The following is a 22192-nucleotide window of genomic DNA, read 5'->3' as shown; positions in this document are numbered from 1 at the left end:
ATCGCTTCTCGGCCTTTTGGCTAAGATCAAGTGTAGTATCTGTTCTTATCAGTTTAATATCTGATACGTCCCCTATCTGGGGACCATATATTAAATGGATTTTTGAGAACGGGGGCCGATTTCGAAGCTTGCTTCCGTCGCCCTATGCATTGACCCGATATGGCAGTATCTTCGGGTACAGTGCACCACCCCCTTACAGGGTTAAAAAGAAAGATTCCTACTTTCATTGCTACCTGCTTGCTGGCTAGCCAGCTAGCCAGCCCTGTGGGCCTTGCTGCTGCTGCTGCAGCCAAAAAACAAAAGGTGGTGCTGCTGCTGCTTCTGCTGCTTCTGCTTCTGCTTGTGTCTGGCCGCTGTTGGAGCGTCCAGGCACAGGACTTCTGCTGCTGCTGACTAAATGGCCTCCTTAATTGGATCATTTGAGTAGCCAGCACACCTGTGCAGGTAGGGCATGACATGATAGGCAGCTGCCTTGATAGCGGGTGGGTGCTGAATGTTCCTAATTGACAAAATAAGATTAATGCTTATGAAGAAATATAAAATCTCATCCCTTCCCCAATATCGCGCCACACCCCTACCCCTTAATTCCCTGGTTGAACTTGATGGACATATGTCTTTTTTCGACCGTACTAACTATGTAACTATGTAACATAACATGGGGGGGTGGTCTCCTGGCTGTTCACACAGGTGTGTCATTGCTGTACATTGACCATGCATTGCTTCTGTGGTATTGCAAAGGCAAAGACAAATGCTTCCAGCCATCCATTGCACTAATGGATTGGTCATCAGCTGGCTGTCTATGTCCCGCATCAATATAGACCAAAGTACAGAGGGTTAGGCTATGCTATTGTGCACCTACCTGATGCATCAGAAGGTGCGAGGCCCTTGCTAAATTCTGTGCACAGACTTTGAGATCTATACTTTAGACTGTATCTAAACCTGCTCCAACATGGACTGACATTCTGGCCTACTTTCAGCCGATGCGACTTGTCTGTCGCTGAACAGTCGCTTTTTATGTATTCAGCACCTATGTATAATGTTGTAAAAATGCTCTAGAAGCTAAAGTCGCAGAAATGTCACACATATTTGGCCTGCAACTTTCTGTGCGACAAATTCAGACAGGAAAAATCAGTATAAATCCTTAGAAAATTATCCCCCAGTGTCTCCATCTGCTGGCGGTATTGAATAAGCATTGCTGCACTGATGGGGTATGCATTAGACGAAAAAAAAGAAGAAAAAGAAGAATAATACGCCCAGAAAAGAGGCGAAAAGGAGAAAAACGTAAAAAAACGTGAAAAAAAAGTAAGAGGAAGAGAAGGGAAAAAAAGGTGGAAATGGGTTTAAAAGTGATTTCGGCGGAGATATATATATATATATATATATATATATATATATATATATATATATACGCGCACACACACACATATATATAAACGTATTCTCCGTTGAGATATTGCAGCCGCTGCTGTGTCCAGGCCCAGGAGCCTTAGCACTGTGCTGTGATGTCACTCAATACCACTGACATCACTAGGTGTAAACAACATCTCTCCTTTGCTGTGTATGTGACTATGGAGCTGTTTGGTGATGTCGTCTATTATGGCCTTCATAGAAGCAACAGGAGATTGTTGCATCCATCTAGAACCCTCAGAACTACAGTGCTATGATGTCACTCACTTCCACAGGCCTTGCAGAGTGTAAACAACAACAACCCAGCTTTGTTGTGTATGTAACCATAGGGATTTGTGATGTCACCTAGAACCTTCACAGCAGCGACAGCTTTATGAGGAGCATCAGCACTGCTCTGCCTGAGCAGAACCATCACCGCCATAGGTTGTCAAATAACCCGGATTTAACCCACACAGGTAAGTCCAATGGGGTGCAGGCATGTCCTCTATGCTTACAGCTTCCCGTGGGTGTTGGTTTGATACCGTTTGGGGACAGCCAAGGAGGCATCTGCAGGCAACAAAGGTAGGTGTGTGCTTGTGTGTGTGTTTCCTATGCAGATCCTAAGCCCAGTGTCACATGCAAGTAGGAGGAGTAAGAAGGGTTCCTGGCAAATCCGGGTTATGGATTGCATTTAAAAAGGCCCCGTGGGAGTGCAATGGGCCCCTGTCTTGCTGCTTAGCAATAATGGTATGGGTTTAGGTTCTGCTGTGTGTACTGGTGGTTGACTGCCCCCCAGCCCAGAGTGTGCATGGAAAATTGTCTGGCAGCCTCCCTGACAGCAAGCAGTGATAGTGCCCATGAAGGGGACCTTGTTGGGCCCGCCCCTTTCACGGTTATCGCTTCTCGGCCTTTTGGCTAAGATCAAGTGTAGTATCTGTTCTTATCAGTTTAATATCTGATACGTCCCCTATCTGGGGACCATATATTAAATGGATTTTTGAGAACGGGGGCCGATTTCGAAGCTTGCTTCCGTCGCCCTATGCATTGACCCGATATGGCAGTATCTTCGGGTACAGTGCACCACCCCCTTACAGGGTTAAAAAGAAAGATTCCTACTTTCATTGCTACCTGCTTGCTGGCTAGCCAGCTAGCCAGCCCTGTGGGCCTTGCTGCTGCTGCTGCAGCCAAAAAACAAAAGGTGGTGCTGCTGCTGCTTCTGCTGCTTCTGCTTCTGCTTGTGTCTGGCCGCTGTTGGAGCGTCCAGGCACAGGACTTCTGCTGCTGCTGACTAAATGGCCTCCTTAATTGGATCATTTGAGTAGCCAGCACACCTGTGCAGGTAGGGCATGACATGATAGGCAGCTGCCTTGATAGCGGGTGGGTGCTGAATGTTCCTAATTGACAAAATAAGATTAATGCTTATGAAGAAATATAAAATCTCATCCCTTCCCCAATATCGCGCCACACCCCTACCCCTTAATTCCCTGGTTGAACTTGATGGACATATGTCTTTTTCGACCGTACTAACTATGTAACTATGTAACATAACATGGGGGGGGTCTCCTGGCTGTTCACACAGGTGTGTCATTGCTGTACATTGACCATGCATTGCTTCTGTGGTATTGCAAAGGCAAAGACAAATGCTTCCAGCCATCCATTGCACTAATGGATTGGTCATCAGCTGGCTGTCTATGTCCCGCATCAATATAGACCAAAGTACAGAGGGTTAGGCTATGCTATTGTGCACCTACCTGATGCATCAGAAGGTGCGAGGCCCTTGCTAAATTCTGTGCACAGACTTTGAGATCTATACTTTAGACTGTATCTAAACCTGCTCCAACATGGACTGACATTCTGGCCTACTTTCAGCCGATGCGACTTGTCTGTCGCTGAACAGTCGCTTTTTATGTATTCAGCACCTATGTATAATGTTGTAAAAATGCTCTAGAAGCTAAAGTCGCAGAAATGTCACACATATTTGGCCTGCAACTTTCTGTGCGACAAATTCAGACAGGAAAAATCAGTATAAATCCTTAGAAAATTATCCCCCAGTGTCTCCATCTGCTGGCGGTATTGAATAAGCATTGCTGCACTGATGGGGTATGCATTAGACGAAAAAAAAGAAGAAAAAGAAGAATAATACGCCCAGAAAAGAGGCGAAAAGGAGAAAAACGTAAAAAAACGTGAAAAAAAAGTAAGAGGAAGAGAAGGGAAAAAAAGGTGGAAATGGGTTTAAAAGTGATTTCGGCGGAGAATATATATATATATATATATATATATATATATATATATATATATACGCGCACACACACACATATATATAAACGTATTCTCCGTTGAGATATTGCAGCCGCTGCTGTGTCCAGGCCCAGGAGCCTTAGCACTGTGCTGTGATGTCACTCAATACCACTGACATCACTAGGTGTAAACAACATCTCTCCTTTGCTGTGTATGTGACTATGGAGCTGTTTGGTGATGTCGTCTATTATGGCCTTCATAGAAGCAACAGGAGATTGTTGCATCCATCTAGAACCCTCAGAACTACAGTGCTATGATGTCACTCACTTCCACAGGCCTTGCAGAGTGTAAACAACAACAACCCAGCTTTGTTGTGTATGTAACCATAGGGATTTGTGATGTCACCTAGAACCTTCACAGCAGCGACAGCTTTATGAGGAGCATCAGCACTGCTCTGCCTGAGCAGAACCATCACCGCCATAGGTTGTCAAATAACCCGGATTTAACCCACACAGGTAAGTCCAATGGGGTGCAGGCATGTCCTCTATGCTTACAGCTTCCCGTGGGTGTTGGTTTGATACCGTTTGGGGACAGCCAAGGAGGCATCTGCAGGCAACAAAGGTAGGTGTGTGCTTGTGTGTGTGTTTCCTATGCAGATCCTAAGCCCAGTGTCACATGCAAGTAGGAGGAGTAAGAAGGGTTCCTGGCAAATCCGGGTTATGGATTGCATTTAAAAAGGCCCCGTGGGAGTGCAATGGGCCCCTGTCTTGCTGCTTAGCAATAATGGTATGGGTTTAGGTTCTGCTGTGTGTACTGGTGGTTGACTGCCCCCCAGCCCAGAGTGTGCATGGAAAATTGTCTGGCAGCCTCCCTGACAGCAAGCAGTGATAGTGCCCATGAAGGGGATCTTGTTGGGCCCGCCCCTTTCACGGTTATCGCTTCTCGGCCTTTTGGCTAAGATCAAGTGTAGTATCTGTTCTTATCAGTTTAATATCTGATACGTCCCCTATCTGGGGACCATATATTAAATGGATTTTTGAGAACGGGGGCCGATTTCGAAGCTTGCTTCCGTCGCCCTATGCATTGACCCGATATGGCAGTATCTTCGGGTACAGTGCACCACCCCCTTACAGGGTTAAAAAGAAAGATTCCTACTTTCATTGCTACCTGCTTGCTGGCTAGCCAGCTAGCCAGCCCTGTGGGCCTTGCTGCTGCTGCTGCAGCCAAAAAACAAAAGGTGGTGCTGCTGCTGCTTCTGCTGCTTCTGCTTCTGCTTGTGTCTGGCCGCTGTTGGAGCGTCCAGGCACAGGACTTCTGCTGCTGCTGACTAAATGGCCTCCTTAATTGGATCATTTGAGTAGCCAGCACACCTGTGCAGGTAGGGCATGACATGATAGGCAGCTGCCTTGATAGCGGGTGGGTGCTGAATGTTCCTAATTGACAAAATAAGATTAATGCTTATGAAGAAATATAAAATCTCATCCCTTCCCCAATATCGCGCCACACCCCTACCCCTTAATTCCCTGGTTGAACTTGATGGACATATGTCTTTTTTCGACCGTACTAACTATGTAACTATGTAACATAACATGGGGGGGGTCTCCTGGCTGTTCACACAGGTGTGTCATTGCTGTACATTGACCATGCATTGCTTCTGTGGTATTGCAAAGGCAAAGACAAATGCTTCCAGCCATCCATTGCACTAATGGATTGGTCATCAGCTGGCTGTCTATGTCCCGCATCAATATAGACCAAAGTACAGAGGGTTAGGCTATGCTATTGTGCACCTACCTGATGCATCAGAAGGTGCGAGGCCCTTGCTAAATTCTGTGCACAGACTTTGAGATCTATACTTTAGACTGTATCTAAACCTGCTCCAACATGGACTGACATTCTGGCCTACTTTCAGCCGATGCGACTTGTCTGTCGCTGAACAGTCGCTTTTTATGTATTCAGCACCTATGTATAATGTTGTAAAAATGCTCTAGAAGCTAAAGTCGCAGAAATGTCACACATATTTGGCCTGCAACTTTCTGTGCGACAAATTCAGACAGGAAAAATCAGTATAAATCCTTAGAAAATTATCCCCCAGTGTCTCCATCTGCTGGCGGTATTGAATAAGCATTGCTGCACTGATGGGGTATGCATTAGACGAAAAAAAAGAAGAAAAAGAAGAATAATACGCCCAGAAAAGAGGCGAAAAGGAGAAAAACGTAAAAAAACGTGAAAAAAAAGTAAGAGGAAGAGAAGGGAAAAAAAGGTGGAAATGGGTTTAAAAGTGATTTCGGCGGAGAAATATATATATATATATATATATATATATATATATATATATATATACGCGCACACACACACATATATATAAACGTATTCTCCGTTGAGATATTGCAGCCGCTGCTGTGTCCAGGCCCAGGAGCCTTAGCACTGTGCTGTGATGTCACTCAATACCACTGACATCACTAGGTGTAAACAACATCTCTCCTTTGCTGTGTATGTGACTATGGAGCTGTTTGGTGATGTCGTCTATTATGGCCTTCATAGAAGCAACAGGAGATTGTTGCATCCATCTAGAACCCTCAGAACTACAGTGCTATGATGTCACTCACTTCCACAGGCCTTGCAGAGTGTAAACAACAACAACCCAGCTTTGTTGTGTATGTAACCATAGGGATTTGTGATGTCACCTAGAACCTTCACAGCAGCGACAGCTTTATGAGGAGCATCAGCACTGCTCTGCCTGAGCAGAACCATCACCGCCATAGGTTGTCAAATAACCCGGATTTAACCCACACAGGTAAGTCCAATGGGGTGCAGGCATGTCCTCTATGCTTACAGCTTCCCGTGGGTGTTGGTTTGATACCGTTTGGGGACAGCCAAGGAGGCATCTGCAGGCAACAAAGGTAGGTGTGTGCTTGTGTGTGTGTTTCCTATGCAGATCCTAAGCCCAGTGTCACATGCAAGTAGGAGGAGTAAGAAGGGTTCCTGGCAAATCCGGGTTATGGATTGCATTTAAAAAGGCCCCGTGGGAGTGCAATGGGCCCCTGTCTTGCTGCTTAGCAATAATGGTATGGGTTTAGGTTCTGCTGTGTGTACTGGTGGTTGACTGCCCCCCAGCCCAGAGTGTGCATGGAAAATTGTCTGGCAGCCTCCCTGACAGCAAGCAGTGATAGTGCCCATGAAGGGGACCTTGTTGGGCCCGCCCCTTTCACGGTTATCGCTTCTCGGCCTTTTGGCTAAGATCAAGTGTAGTATCTGTTCTTATCAGTTTAATATCTGATACGTCCCCTATCTGGGGACCATATATTAAATGGATTTTTGAGAACGGGGGCCGATTTCGAAGCTTGCTTCCGTCGCCCTATGCATTGACCCGATATGGCAGTATCTTCGGGTACAGTGCACCACCCCCTTACAGGGTTAAAAAGAAAGATTCCTACTTTCATTGCTACCTGCTTGCTGGCTAGCCAGCTAGCCAGCCCTGTGGGCCTTGCTGCTGCTGCTGCAGCCAAAAAACAAAAGGTGGTGCTGCTGCTGCTTCTGCTGCTTCTGCTTCTGCTTGTGTCTGGCCGCTGTTGGAGCGTCCAGGCACAGGACTTCTGCTGCTGCTGACTAAATGGCCTCCTTAATTGGATCATTTGAGTAGCCAGCACACCTGTGCAGGTAGGGCATGACATGATAGGCAGCTGCCTTGATAGCGGGTGGGTGCTGAATGTTCCTAATTGACAAAATAAGATTAATGCTTATGAAGAAATATAAAATCTCATCCCTTCCCCAATATCGCGCCACACCCCTACCCCTTAATTCCCTGGTTGAACTTGATGGACATATGTCTTTTTTCGACCGTACTAACTATGTAACTATGTAACATAACATGGGGGGGGTCTCCTGGCTGTTCACACAGGTGTGTCATTGCTGTACATTGACCATGCATTGCTTCTGTGGTATTGCAAAGGCAAAGACAAATGCTTCCAGCCATCCATTGCACTAATGGATTGGTCATCAGCTGGCTGTCTATGCCCCGCATCAATATAGACCAAAGTACAGAGGGTTAGGCTATGCTATTGTGCACCTACCTGATGCATCAGAAGGTGCGAGGCCCTTGCTAAATTCTGTGCACAGACTTTGAGATCTATACTTTAGACTGTATCTAAACCTGCTCCAACATGGACTGACATTCTGGCCTACTTTCAGCCGATGCGACTTGTCTGTCGCTGAACAGTCGCTTTTTATGTATTCAGCACCTATGTATAATGTTGTAAAAATGCTCTAGAAGCTAAAGTCGCAGAAATGTCACACATATTTGGCCTGCAACTTTCTGTGCGACAAATTCAGACAGGAAAAATCAGTATAAATCCTTAGAAAATTATCCCCCAGTGTCTCCATCTGCTGGCGGTATTGAATAAGCATTGCTGCACTGATGGGGTATGCATTAGACGAAAAAAAAGAAGAAAAAGAAGAATAATACGCCCAGAAAAGAGGCGAAAAGGAGAAAAACGTAAAAAAACGTGAAAAAAAAGTAAGAGGAAGAGAAGGGAAAAAAAGGTGGAAATGGGTTTAAAAGTGATTTCGGCGGAGAATATATATATATATATATATATATATATATATATATATATATATATACGCGCACACACACACATATATATAAACGTATTCTCCGTTGAGATATTGCAGCCGCTGCTGTGTCCAGGCCCAGGAGCCTTAGCACTGTGCTGTGATGTCACTCAATACCACTGACATCACTAGGTGTAAACAACATCTCTCCTTTGCTGTGTATGTGACTATGGAGCTGTTTGGTGATGTCGTCTATTATGGCCTTCATAGAAGCAACAGGAGATTGTTGCATCCATCTAGAACCCTCAGAACTACAGTGCTATGATGTCACTCACTTCCACAGGCCTTGCAGAGTGTAAACAACAACAACCCAGCTTTGTTGTGTATGTAACCATAGGGATTTGTGATGTCACCTAGAACCTTCACAGCAGCGACAGCTTTATGAGGAGCATCAGCACTGCTCTGCCTGAGCAGAACCATCACCGCCATAGGTTGTCAAATAACCCGGATTTAACCCACACAGGTAAGTCCAATGGGGTGCAGGCATGTCCTCTATGCTTACAGCTTCCCGTGGGTGTTGGTTTGATACCGTTTGGGGACAGCCAAGGAGGCATCTGCAGGCAACAAAGGTAGGTGTGTGCTTGTGTGTGTGTTTCCTATGCAGATCCTAAGCCCAGTGTCACATGCAAGTAGGAGGAGTAAGAAGGGTTCCTGGCAAATCCGGGTTATGGATTGCATTTAAAAAGGCCCCGTGGGAGTGCAATGGGCCCCTGTCTTGCTGCTTAGCAATAATGGTATGGGTTTAGGTTCTGCTGTGTGTACTGGTGGTTGACTGCCCCCCAGCCCAGAGTGTGCATGGAAAATTGTCTGGCAGCCTCCCTGACAGCAAGCAGTGATAGTGCCCATGAAGGGGACCTTGTTGGGCCCGCCCCTTTCACGGTTATCGCTTCTCGGCCTTTTGGCTAAGATCAAGTGTAGTATCTGTTCTTATCAGTTTAATATCTGATACGTCCCCTATCTGGGGACCATATATTAAATGGATTTTTGAGAACGGGGGCCGATTTCGAAGCTTGCTTCCGTCGCCCTATGCATTGACCCGATATGGCAGTATCTTCGGGTACAGTGCACCACCCCCTTACAGGGTTAAAAAGAAAGATTCCTACTTTCATTGCTACCTGCTTGCCAGCTAGCCAGCCCTGTGGGCCTTGCTGCTGCTGCTGCAGCCAAAAAACAAAAGGTGGTGCTGCTGCTGCTTCTGCTGCTTCTGCTTCTGCTTGTGTCTGGCCGCTGTTGGAGCGTCCAGGCACAGGACTTCTGCTGCTGCTGACTAAATGGCCTCCTTAATTGGATCATTTGAGTAGCCAGCACACCTGTGCAGGTAGGGCATGACATGATAGGCAGCTGCCTTGATAGCGGGTGGGTGCTGAATGTTCCTAATTGACAAAATAAGATTAATGCTTATGAAGAAATATAAAATCTCATCCCTTCCCCAATATCGCGCCACACCCCTACCCCTTAATTCCCTGGTTGAACTTGATGGACATATGTCTTTTTTCGACCGTACTAACTATGTAACTATGTAACATAACATGGGGGGGGTCTCCTGGCTGTTCACACAGGTGTGTCATTGCTGTACATTGACCATGCATTGCTTCTGTGGTATTGCAAAGGCAAAGACAAATGCTTCCAGCCATCCATTGCACTAATGGATTGGTCATCAGCTGGCTGTCTATGTCCCGCATCAATATAGACCAAAGTACAGAGGGTTAGGCTATGCTATTGTGCACCTACCTGATGCATCAGAAGGTGCGAGGCCCTTGCTAAATTCTGTGCACAGACTTTGAGATCTATACTTTAGACTGTATCTAAACCTGCTCCAACATGGACTGACATTCTGGCCTACTTTCAGCCGATGCGACTTGTCTGTCGCTGAACAGTCGCTTTTTATGTATTCAGCACCTATGTATAATGTTGTAAAAATGCTCTAGAAGCTAAAGTCGCAGAAATGTCACACATATTTGGCCTGCAACTTTCTGTGCGACAAATTCAGACAGGAAAAATCAGTATAAATCCTTAGAAAATTATCCCCCAGTGTCTCCATCTGCTGGCGGTATTGAATAAGCATTGCTGCACTGATGGGGTATGCATTAGACGAAAAAAAAGAAGAAAAAGAAGAATAATACGCCCAGAAAAGAGGCGAAAAGGAGAAAAACGTAAAAAAACGTGAAAAAAAAGTAAGAGGAAGAGAAGGGAAAAAAAGGTGGAAATGGGTTTAAAAGTGATTTCGGCACACACACATATATATAAACGTATTCTCCGTTGAGATATTGCAGCCGCTGCTGTGTCCAGGCCCAGGAGCCTTAGCACTGTGCTGTGATGTCACTCAATACCACTGACATCACTAGGTGTAAACAACATCTCTCCTTTGCTGTGTATGTGACTATGGAGCTGTTTGGTGATGTCGTCTATTATGGCCTTCATAGAAGCAACAGGAGATTGTTGCATCCATCTAGAACCCTCAGAACTACAGTGCTATGATGTCACTCACTTCCACAGGCCTTGCAGAGTGTAAACAACAACAACCCAGCTTTGTTGTGTATGTAACCATAGGGATTTGTGATGTCACCTAGAACCTTCACAGCAGCGACAGCTTTATGAGGAGCATCAGCACTGCTCTGCCTGAGCAGAACCATCACCGCCATAGGTTGTCAAATAACCCGGATTTAACCCACACAGGTAAGTCCAATGGGGTGCAGGCATGTCCTCTATGCTTACAGCTTCCCGTGGGTGTTGGTTTGATACCGTTTGGGGACAGCCAAGGAGGCATCTGCAGGCAACAAAGGTAGGTGTGTGCTTGTGTGTGTGTTTCCTATGCAGATCCTAAGCCCAGTGTCACATGCAAGTAGGAGGAGTAAGAAGGGTTCCTGGCAAATCCGGGTTATGGATTGCATTTAAAAAGGCCCCGTGGGAGTGCAATGGGCCCCTGTCTTGCTGCTTAGCAATAATGGTATGGGTTTAGGTTCTGCTGTGTGTACTGGTGGTTGACTGCCCCCCAGCCCAGAGTGTGCATGGAAAATTGTCTGGCAGCCTCCCTGACAGCAAGCAGTGATAGTGCCCATGAAGGGGACCTTGTTGGGCCCGCCCCTTTCACGGTTATCGCTTCTCGGCCTTTTGGCTAAGATCAAGTGTAGTATCTGTTCTTATCAGTTTAATATCTGATACGTCCCCTATCTGGGGACCATATATTAAATGGATTTTTGAGAACGGGGGCCGATTTCGAAGCTTGCTTCCGTCGCCCTATGCATTGACCCGATATGGCAGTATCTTCGGGTACAGTGCACCACCCCCTTACAGGGTTAAAAAGAAAGATTCCTACTTTCATTGCTACCTGCTTGCTGGCTAGCCAGCTAGCCAGCCCTGTGGGCCTTGCTGCTGCTGCTGCAGCCAAAAAACAAAAGGTGGTGCTGCTGCTGCTTCTGCTGCTTCTGCTTCTGCTTGTGTCTGGCCGCTGTTGGAGCGTCCAGGCACAGGACTTCTGCTGCTGCTGACTAAATGGCCTCCTTAATTGGATCATTTGAGTAGCCAGCACACCTGTGCAGGTAGGGCATGACATGATAGGCAGCTGCCTTGATAGCGGGTGGGTGCTGAATGTTCCTAATTGACAAAATAAGATTAATGCTTATGAAGAAATATAAAATCTCATCCCTTCCCCAATATCGCGCCACACCCCTACCCCTTAATTCCCTGGTTGAACTTGATGGACATATGTCTTTTTTCGACCGTACTAACTATGTAACTATGTAACATAACATGGGGGGGGTCTCCTGGCTGTTCACACAGGTGTGTCATTGCTGTACATTGACCATGCATTGCTTCTGTGGTATTGCAAAGGCAAAGACAAATGCTTCCAGCCATCCATTGCACTAATGGATTGGTCATCAGCTGGCTGTCTATGTCCCGCATCAATATAGACCAAAGTACAGAGGGTTAGGCTATGCTATTGTGCACCTACCTGATGCATCAGAAGGTGCGAGGCCCTTGCTAAATTCTGTGCACAGACTTTGAGATCTATACTTTAGACTGTATCTAAACCTGCTCCAACATGGACTGACATTCTGGCCTACTTTCAGCCGATGCGACTTGTCTGTCGCTGAACAGTCGCTTTTTATGTATTCAGCACCTATGTATAATGTTGTAAAAATGCTCTAGAAGCTAAAGTCGCAGAAATGTCACACATATTTGGCCTGCAACTTTCTGTGCGACAAATTCAGACAGGAAAAATCAGTATAAATCCTTAGAAAATTATCCCCCAGTGTCTCCATCTGCTGGCGGTATTGAATAAGCATTGCTGCACTGATGGGGTATGCATTAGACGAAAAAAAAGAAGAAAAAGAAGAATAATACGCCCAGAAAAGAGGCGAAAAGGAGAAAAACGTAAAAAAACGTGAAAAAAAAGTAAGAGGAAGAGAAGGGAAAAAAAGGTGGAAATGGGTTTAAAAGTGATTTCGGCGGAGAAATATATATATATATATATATATATATATATATATATATATATATATATATATATACGCGCACACACACACATATATATAAACGTATTCTCCGTTGAGATATTGCAGCCGCTGCTGTGTCCAGGCCCAGGAGCCTTAGCACTGTGCTGTGATGTCACTCAATACCACTGACATCACTAGGTGTAAACAACATCTCTCCTTTGCTGTGTATGTGACTATGGAGCTGTTTGGTGATGTCGTCTATTATGGCCTTCATAGAAGCAACAGGAGATTGTTGCATCCATCTAGAACCCTCAGAACTACAGTGCTATGATGTCACTCACTTCCACAGGCCTTGCAGAGTGTAAACAACAACAACCCAGCTTTGTTGTGTATGTAACCATAGGGATTTGTGATGTCACCTAGAACCTTCACAGCAGCGACAGCTTTATGAGGAGCATCAGCACTGCTCTGCCTGAGCAGAACCATCACCGCCATAGGTTGTCAAATAACCCGGATTTAACCCACACAGGTAAGTCCAATGGGGTGCAGGCATGTCCTCTATGCTTACAGCTTCCCGTGGGTGTTGGTTTGATACCGTTTGGGGACAGCCAAGGAGGCATCTGCAGGCAACAAAGGTAGGTGTGTGCTTGTGTGTGTGTTTCCTATGCAGATCCTAAGCCCAGTGTCACATGCAAGTAGGAGGAGTAAGAAGGGTTCCTGGCAAATCCGGGTTATGGATTGCATTTAAAAAGGCCCCGTGGGAGTGCAATGGGCCCCTGTCTTGCTGCTTAGCAATAATGGTATGGGTTTAGGTTCTGCTGTGTGTACTGGTGGTTGACTGCCCCCCAGCCCAGAGTGTGCATGGAAAATTGTCTGGCAGCCTCCCTGACAGCAAGCAGTGATAGTGCCCATGAAGGGGACCTTGTTGGGCCCGCCCCTTTCACGGTTATCGCTTCTCGGCCTTTTGGCTAAGATCAAGTGTAGTATCTGTTCTTATCAGTTTAATATCTGATACGTCCCCTATCTGGGGACCATATATTAAATGGATTTTTGAGAACGGGGGCCGATTTCGAAGCTTGCTTCCGTCGCCCTATGCATTGACCCGATATGGCAGTATCTTCGGGTACAGTGCACCACCCCCTTACAGGGTTAAAAAGAAAGATTCCTACTTTCATTGCTACCTGCTTGCTGGCTAGCCAGCTAGCCAGCCCTGTGGGCCTTGCTGCTGCTGCTGCAGCCAAAAAACAAAAGGTGGTGCTGCTGCTGCTTCTGCTGCTTCTGCTTCTGCTTGTGTCTGGCCGCTGTTGGAGCGTCCAGGCACAGGACTTCTGCTGCTGCTGACTAAATGGCCTCCTTAATTGGATCATTTGAGTAGCCAGCACACCTGTGCAGGTAGGGCATGACATGATAGGCAGCTGCCTTGATAGCGGGTGGGTGCTGAATGTTCCTAATTGACAAAATAAGATTAATGCTTATGAAGAAATATAAAATCTCATCCCTTCCCCAATATCGCGCCACACCCCTACCCCTTAATTCCCTGGTTGAACTTGATGGACATATGTCTTTTTTCGACCGTACTAACTATGTAACTATGTAACATAACATGGGGGGGGTCTCCTGGCTGTTCACACAGGTGTGTCATTGCTGTACATTGACCATGCATTGCTTCTGTGGTATTGCAAAGGCAAAGACAAATGCTTCCAGCCATCCATTGCACTAATGGATTGGTCATCAGCTGGCTGTCTATGTCCCGCATCAATATAGACCAAAGTACAGAGGGTTAGGCTATGCTATTGTGCACCTACCTGATGCATCAGAAGGTGCGAGGCCCTTGCTAAATTCTGTGCACAGACTTTGAGATCTATACTTTAGACTGTATCTAAACCTGCTCCAACATGGACTGACATTCTGGCCTACTTTCAGCCGATGCGACTTGTCTGTCGCTGAACAGTCGCTTTTTATGTATTCAGCACCTATGTATAATGTTGTAAAAATGCTCTAGAAGCTAAAGTCGCAGAAATGTCACACATATTTGGCCTGCAACTTTCTGTGCGACAAATTCAGACAGGAAAAATCAGTATAAATCCTTAGAAAATTATCCCCCAGTGTCTCCATCTGCTGGCGGTATTGAATAAGCATTGCTGCACTGATGGGGTATGCATTAGACGAAAAAAAAGAAGAAAAAGAAGAATAATACGCCCAGAAAAGAGGCGAAAAGGAGAAAAACGTAAAAAAACGTGAAAAAAAAGTAAGAGGAAGAGAAGGGAAAAAAAGGTGGAAATGGGTTTAAAAGTGATTTCGGCGGAGAAATATATATATATATATATATATATATATATATATATATATATATATACGCGCACACACACACATATATATAAACGTATTCTCCGTTGAGATATTGCAGCCGCTGCTGTGTCCAGGCCCAGGAGCCTTAGCACTGTGCTGTGATGTCACTCAATACCACTGACATCACTAGGTGTAAACAACATCTCTCCTTTGCTGTGTATGTGACTATGGAGCTGTTTGGTGATGTCGTCTATTATGGCCTTCATAGAAGCAACAGGAGATTGTTGCATCCATCTAGAACCCTCAGAACTACAGTGCTATGATGTCACTCACTTCCACAGGCCTTGCAGAGTGTAAACAACAACAACCCAGCTTTGTTGTGTATGTAACCATAGGGATTTGTGATGTCACCTAGAACCTTCACAGCAGCGACAGCTTTATGAGGAGCATCAGCACTGCTCTGCCTGAGCAGAACCATCACCGCCATAGGTTGTCAAATAACCCGGATTTAACCCACACAGGTAAGTCCAATGGGGTGCAGGCATGTCCTCTATGCTTACAGCTTCCCGTGGGTGTTGGTTTGATACCGTTTGGGGACAGCCAAGGAGGCATCTGCAGGCAACAAAGGTAGGTGTGTGCTTGTGTGTGTGTTTCCTATGCAGATCCTAAGCCCAGTGTCACATGCAAGTAGGAGGAGTAAGAAGGGTTCCTGGCAAATCCGGGTTATGGATTGCATTTAAAAAGGCCCCGTGGGAGTGCAATGGGCCCCTGTCTTGCTGCTTAGCAATAATGGTATGGGTTTAGGTTCTGCTGTGTGTACTGGTGGTTGACTGCCCCCCAGCCCAGAGTGTGCATGGAAAATTGTCTGGCAGCCTCCCTGACAGCAAGCAGTGATAGTGCCCATGAAGGGGACCTTGTTGGGCCCGCCCCTTTCACGGTTATCGCTTCTCGGCCTTTTGGCTAAGATCAAGTGTAGTATCTGTTCTTATCAGTTTAATATCTGATACGTCCCCTATCTGGGGACCATATATTAAATGGATTTTTGAGAACGGGGGCCGATTTCGAAGCTTGCTTCCGTCGCCCTATGCATTGACCCGATATGGCAGTATCTTCGGGTACAGTGCACCACCCCCTTACAGGGTTAAAAAGAAAGATTCCTACTTTCATTGCTACCTGCTTGCTGGCTAGCCAGCTAGCCAGCCCTGTGGGCCTTGCTGCTGCTGCTGCAGCCAAAAAACAAAAGGTGGTGCTGCTGCTGCTTCTGCTGCTTCTGCTTCTGCTTGTGTCTGGCCGCTGTTGGAGCGTCCAGGCACAGGACTTCTGCTGCTGCTGACTAAATGGCCTCCTTAATTGGATCATTTGAGTAGCCAGCACACCTGTGCAGGTAGGGCATGACATGATAGGCAGCTGCCTTGATAGCGGGTGGGTGCTGAATGTTCCTAATTGACAAAATAAGATTAATGCTTATGAAGAAATATAAAATCTCATCCCTTCCCCAATATCGCGCCACACCCCTACCCCTTAATTCCCTGGTTGAACTTGATGGACATATGTCTTTTTTCGACCGTACTAACTATGTAACTATGTAACATAACATGGGGGGGGTCTCCTGGCTGTTCACACAGGTGTGTCATTGCTGTACATTGACCATGCATTGCTTCTGTGGTATTGCAAAGGCAAAGACAAATGCTTCCAGCCATCCATTGCACTAATGGATTGGTCATCAGCTGGCTGTCTATGTCCCGCATCAATATAGACCAAAGTACAGAGGGTTAGGCTATGCTATTGTGCACCTACCTGATGCATCAGAAGGTGCGAGGCCCTTGCTAAATTCTGTGCACAGACTTTGAGATCTATACTTTAGACTGTATCTAAACCTGCTCCAACATGGACTGACATTCTGGCCTACTTTCAGCCGATGCGACTTGTCTGTCGCTGAACAGTCGCTTTTTATGTATTCAGCACCTATGTATAATGTTGTAAAAATGCTCTAGAAGCTAAAGTCGCAGAAATGTCACACATATTTGGCCTGCAACTTTCTGTGCGACAAATTCAGACAGGAAAAATCAGTATAAATCCTTAGAAAATTATCCCCCAGTGTCTCCATCTGCTGGCGGTATTGAATAAGCATTGCTGCACTGATGGGGTATGCATTAGACGAAAAAAAAGAAGAAAAAGAAGAATAATACGCCCAGAAAAGAGGCGAAAAGGAGAAAAACGTAAAAAAACGTGAAAAAAAAGTAAGAGGAAGAGAAGGGAAAAAAAGGTGGAAATGGGTTTAAAAGTGATTTCGGCGGAGAAATATATATATATATATATATATATATATATATATATATATATACGCGCACACACACACATATATATAAACGTATTCTCCGTTGAGATATTGCAGCCGCTGCTGTGTCCAGGCCCAGGAGCCTTAGCACTGTGCTGTGATGTCACTCAATACCACTGACATCACTAGGTGTAAACAACATCTCTCCTTTGCTGTGTATGTGACTATGGAGCTGTTTGGTGATGTCGTCTATTATGGCCTTCATAGAAGCAACAGGAGATTGTTGCATCCATCTAGAACCCTCAGAACTACAGTGCTATGATGTCACTCACTTCCACAGGCCTTGCAGAGTGTAAACAACAACAACCCAGCTTTGTTGTGTATGTAACCATAGGGATTTGTGATGTCACCTAGAACCTTCACAGCAGCGACAGCTTTATGAGGAGCATCAGCACTGCTCTGCCTGAGCAGAACCATCACCGCCATAGGTTGTCAAATAACCCGGATTTAACCCACACAGGTAAGTCCAATGGGGTGCAGGCATGTCCTCTATGCTTACAGCTTCCCGTGGGTGTTGGTTTGATACCGTTTGGGGACAGCCAAGGAGGCATCTGCAGGCAACAAAGGTAGGTGTGTGCTTGTGTGTGTGTTTCCTATGCAGATCCTAAGCCCAGTGTCACATGCAAGTAGGAGGAGTAAGAAGGGTTCCTGGCAAATCCGGGTTATGGATTGCATTTAAAAAGGCCCCGTGGGAGTGCAATGGGCCCCTGTCTTGCTGCTTAGCAATAATGGTATGGGTTTAGGTTCTGCTGTGTGTACTGGTGGTTGACTGCCCCCCAGCCCAGAGTGTGCATGGAAAATTGTCTGGCAGCCTCCCTGACAGCAAGCAGTGATAGTGCCCATGAAGGGGACCTTGTTGGGCCCGCCCCTTTCACGGTTATCGCTTCTCGGCCTTTTGGCTAAGATCAAGTGTAGTATCTGTTCTTATCAGTTTAATATCTGATACGTCCCCTATCTGGGGACCATATATTAAATGGATTTTTGAGAACGGGGGCCGATTTCGAAGCTTGCTTCCGTCGCCCTATGCATTGACCCGATATGGCAGTATCTTCGGGTACAGTGCACCACCCCCTTACAGGGTTAAAAAGAAAGATTCCTACTTTCATTGCTACCTGCTTGCTGGCTAGCCAGCTAGCCAGCCCTGTGGGCCTTGCTGCTGCTGCTGCAGCCAAAAAACAAAAGGTGGTGCTGCTGCTGCTTCTGCTGCTTCTGCTTCTGCTTGTGTCTGGCCGCTGTTGGAGCGTCCAGGCACAGGACTTCTGCTGCTGCTGACTAAATGGCCTCCTTAATTGGATCATTTGAGTAGCCAGCACACCTGTGCAGGTAGGGCATGACATGATAGGCAGCTGCCTTGATAGCGGGTGGGTGCTGAATGTTCCTAATTGACAAAATAAGATTAATGCTTATGAAGAAATATAAAATCTCATCCCTTCCCCAATATCGCGCCACACCCCTACCCCTTAATTCCCTGGTTGAACTTGATGGACATATGTCTTTTTTCGACCGTACTAACTATGTAACTATGTAACATAACATGGGGGGGGTCTCCTGGCTGTTCACACAGGTGTGTCATTGCTGTACATTGACCATGCATTGCTTCTGTGGTATTGCAAAGGCAAAGACAAATGCTTCCAGCCATCCATTGCACTAATGGATTGGTCATCAGCTGGCTGTCTATGTCCCGCATCAATATAGACCAAAGTACAGAGGGTTAGGCTATGCTATTGTGCACCTACCTGATGCATCAGAAGGTGCGAGGCCCTTGCTAAATTCTGTGCACAGACTTTGAGATCTATACTTTAGACTGTATCTAAACCTGCTCCAACATGGACTGACATTCTGGCCTACTTTCAGCCGATGCGACTTGTCTGTCGCTGAACAGTCGCTTTTTATGTATTCAGCACCTATGTATAATGTTGTAAAAATGCTCTAGAAGCTAAAGTCGCAGAAATGTCACACATATTTGGCCTGCAACTTTCTGTGCGACAAATTCAGACAGGAAAAATCAGTATAAATCCTTAGAAAATTATCCCCCAGTGTCTCCATCTGCTGGCGGTATTGAATAAGCATTGCTGCACTGATGGGGTATGCATTAGACGAAAAAAAAGAAGAAAAAGAAGAATAATACGCCCAGAAAAGAGGCGAAAAGGAGAAAAACGTAAAAAAACGTGAAAAAAAAGTAAGAGGAAGAGAAGGGAAAAAAAGGTGGAAATGGGTTTAAAAGTGATTTCGGCGGAGAAATATATATATATATATATATATATATATATATATATATATATATATATACGCGCACACACACACATATATATAAACGTATTCTCCGTTGAGATATTGCAGCCGCTGCTGTGTCCAGGCCCAGGAGCCTTAGCACTGTGCTGTGATGTCACTCAATACCACTGACATCACTAGGTGTAAACAACATCTCTCCTTTGCTGTGTATGTGACTATGGAGCTGTTTGGTGATGTCGTCTATTATGGCCTTCATAGAAGCAACAGGAGATTGTTGCATCCATCTAGAACCCTCAGAACTACAGTGCTATGATGTCACTCACTTCCACAGGCCTTGCAGAGTGTAAACAACAACAACCCAGCTTTGTTGTGTATGTAACCATAGGGATTTGTGATGTCACCTAGAACCTTCACAGCAGCGACAGCTTTATGAGGAGCATCAGCACTGCTCTGCCTGAGCAGAACCATCACCGCCATAGGTTGTCAAATAACCCGGATTTAACCCACACAGGTAAGTCCAATGGGGTGCAGGCATGTCCTCTATGCTTACAGCTTCCCGTGGGTGTTGGTTTGATACCGTTTGGGGACAGCCAAGGAGGCATCTGCAGGCAACAAAGGTAGGTGTGTGCTTGTGTGTGTGTTTCCTATGCAGATCCTAAGCCCAGTGTCACATGCAAGTAGGAGGAGTAAGAAGGGTTCCTGGCAAATCCGGGTTATGGATTGCATTTAAAAAGGCCCCGTGGGAGTGCAATGGGCCCCTGTCTTGCTGCTTAGCAATAATGGTATGGGTTTAGGTTCTGCTGTGTGTACTGGTGGTTGACTGCCCCCCAGCCCAGAGTGTGCATGGAAAATTGTCTGGCAGCCTCCCTGACAGCAAGCAGTGATAGTGCCCATGAAGGGGACCTTGTTGGGCCCGCCCCTTTCACGGTTATCGCTTCTCGGCCTTTTGGCTAAGATCAAGTGTAGTATCTGTTCTTATCAGTTTAATATCTGATACGTCCCCTATCTGGGGACCATATATTAAATGGATTTTTGAGAACGGGGGCCGATTTTGAAGCTTGCTTCCGTCGCCCTATGCATTGACCCGATATGGCAGTATCTTCGGGTACAGTGCACCACCCCCTTACAGGGTTAAAAAGAAAGATTCCTACTTTCATTGCTACCTGCTTGCTGGCTAGCCAGCTAGCCAGCCCTGTGGGCCTTGCTGCTGCTGCTGCAGCCAAAAAACAAAAGGTGGTGCTGCTGCTGCTTCTGCTGCTTCTGCTTCTGCTTGTGTCTGGCCGCTGTTGGAGCGTCCAGGCACAGGACTTCTGCTGCTGCTGACTAAATGGCCTCCTTAATTGGATCATTTGAGTAGCCAGCACACCTGTGCAGGTAGGGCATGACATGATAGGCAGCTGCCTTGATAGCGGGTGGGTGCTGAATGTTCCTAATTGACAAAATAAGATTAATGCTTATGAAGAAATATAAAATCTCATCCCTTCCCCAATATCGCGCCACACCCCTACCCCTTAATTCCCTGGTTGAACTTGATGGACATATGTCTTTTTTCGACCGTACTAACTATGTAACTATGTAACATAACATGGGGGGGGTCTCCTGGCTGTTCACACAGGTGTGTCATTGCTGTACATTGACCATGCATTGCTTCTGTGGTATTGCAAAGGCAAAGACAAATGCTTCCAGCCATCCATTGCACTAATGGATTGGTCATCAGCTGGCTGTCTATGTCCCGCATCAATATAGACCAAAGTACAGAGGGTTAGGCTATGCTATTGTGCACCTACCTGATGCATCAGAAGGTGCGAGGCCCTTGCTAAATTCTGTGCACAGACTTTGAGATCTATACTTTAGACTGTATCTAAACCTGCTCCAACATGGACTGACATTCTGGCCTACTTTCAGCCGATGCGACTTGTCTGTCGCTGAACAGTCGCTTTTTATGTATTCAGCACCTATGTATAATGTTGTAAAAATGCTCTAGAAGCTAAAGTCGCAGAAATGTCACACATATTTGGCCTGCAACTTTCTGTGCGACAAATTCAGACAGGAAAAATCAGTATAAATCCTTAGAAAATTATCCCCCAGTGTCTCCATCTGCTGGCGGTATTGAATAAGCATTGCTGCACTGATGGGGTATGCATTAGACGAAAAAAAAGAAGAAAAAGAAGAATAATACGCCCAGAAAAGAGGCGAAAATGAGAAAAACGTAAAAAAACGTGAAAAAAAAGTAAGAGGAAGAGAAGGGAAAAAAAGGTGGAAATGGGTTTAAAAGTGATTTCGGCGGAGAAATATATATATATATATATATATATATATATATATATATATATATACGCGCACACACACACATATATATAAACGTATTCTCCGTTGAGATATTGCAGCCGCTGCTGTGTCCAGGCCCAGGAGCCTTAGCACTGTGCTGTGATGTCACTCAATACCACTGACATCACTAGGTGTAAACAACATCTCTCCTTTGCTGTGTATGTGACTATGGAGCTGTTTGGTGATGTCGTCTATTATGGCCTTCATAGAAGCAACAGGAGATTGTTGCATCCATCTAGAACCCTCAGAACTACAGTGCTATGATGTCACTCACTTCCACAGGCCTTGCAGAGTGTAAACAACAACAACCCAGCTTTGTTGTGTATGTAACCAT

The 22192-nt window shown here is 45.8% G+C and overlaps 10 non-coding genes across 10 annotated transcripts; all 10 read left to right on the top strand.

The window, feature by feature from the left end:
- LOC130316124 (U2 spliceosomal RNA) lies at positions 1-191 on the top strand. Its single transcript, XR_008863500.1, has one exon. It is a non-coding gene; the product is annotated as a U2 spliceosomal RNA (small nuclear RNA).
- A 2090-nt stretch (positions 192-2281) lies between these two features.
- On the top strand, positions 2282-2472 carry LOC130316122 (U2 spliceosomal RNA). Its single transcript, XR_008863499.1, has one exon. It is a non-coding gene; the product is annotated as a U2 spliceosomal RNA (small nuclear RNA).
- Positions 2473-4558: 2086 nt separating this feature from the next.
- On the top strand, positions 4559-4749 carry LOC130316121 (U2 spliceosomal RNA). Its single transcript, XR_008863498.1, has one exon. It is a non-coding gene; the product is annotated as a U2 spliceosomal RNA (small nuclear RNA).
- A 2088-nt stretch (positions 4750-6837) lies between these two features.
- LOC130316120 (U2 spliceosomal RNA) lies at positions 6838-7028 on the top strand. The gene has a single exon (XR_008863497.1). It is a non-coding gene; the product is annotated as a U2 spliceosomal RNA (small nuclear RNA).
- Positions 7029-9117: 2089 nt separating this feature from the next.
- Positions 9118-9308, top strand: LOC130316119 (U2 spliceosomal RNA). The gene has a single exon (XR_008863496.1). It is a non-coding gene; the product is annotated as a U2 spliceosomal RNA (small nuclear RNA).
- Positions 9309-11330: 2022 nt separating this feature from the next.
- On the top strand, positions 11331-11521 carry LOC130316148 (U2 spliceosomal RNA). The gene has a single exon (XR_008863521.1). It is a non-coding gene; the product is annotated as a U2 spliceosomal RNA (small nuclear RNA).
- A 2098-nt stretch (positions 11522-13619) lies between these two features.
- Positions 13620-13810, top strand: LOC130316147 (U2 spliceosomal RNA). Its single transcript, XR_008863520.1, has one exon. It is a non-coding gene; the product is annotated as a U2 spliceosomal RNA (small nuclear RNA).
- A 2090-nt stretch (positions 13811-15900) lies between these two features.
- LOC130316142 (U2 spliceosomal RNA) lies at positions 15901-16091 on the top strand. Its single transcript, XR_008863517.1, has one exon. It is a non-coding gene; the product is annotated as a U2 spliceosomal RNA (small nuclear RNA).
- A 2086-nt stretch (positions 16092-18177) lies between these two features.
- LOC130316130 (U2 spliceosomal RNA) lies at positions 18178-18368 on the top strand. The gene has a single exon (XR_008863506.1). It is a non-coding gene; the product is annotated as a U2 spliceosomal RNA (small nuclear RNA).
- A 2092-nt stretch (positions 18369-20460) lies between these two features.
- Positions 20461-20651, top strand: LOC130316118 (U2 spliceosomal RNA). The gene has a single exon (XR_008863495.1). It is a non-coding gene; the product is annotated as a U2 spliceosomal RNA (small nuclear RNA).
- Positions 20652-22192: the final 1541 nt, after the last annotated feature.

The sequence above is a fragment of the Hyla sarda genome, unplaced genomic scaffold, assembly GCF_029499605.1.
Source record: "Hyla sarda isolate aHylSar1 unplaced genomic scaffold, aHylSar1.hap1 scaffold_1910, whole genome shotgun sequence".
NCBI lineage: Eukaryota > Metazoa > Chordata > Amphibia > Anura > Hylidae > Hyla > Hyla sarda.
The sequence above is the reverse complement of the archived record's forward strand: the minus strand, read 5'-3'. Positions and strand labels throughout refer to the sequence as shown.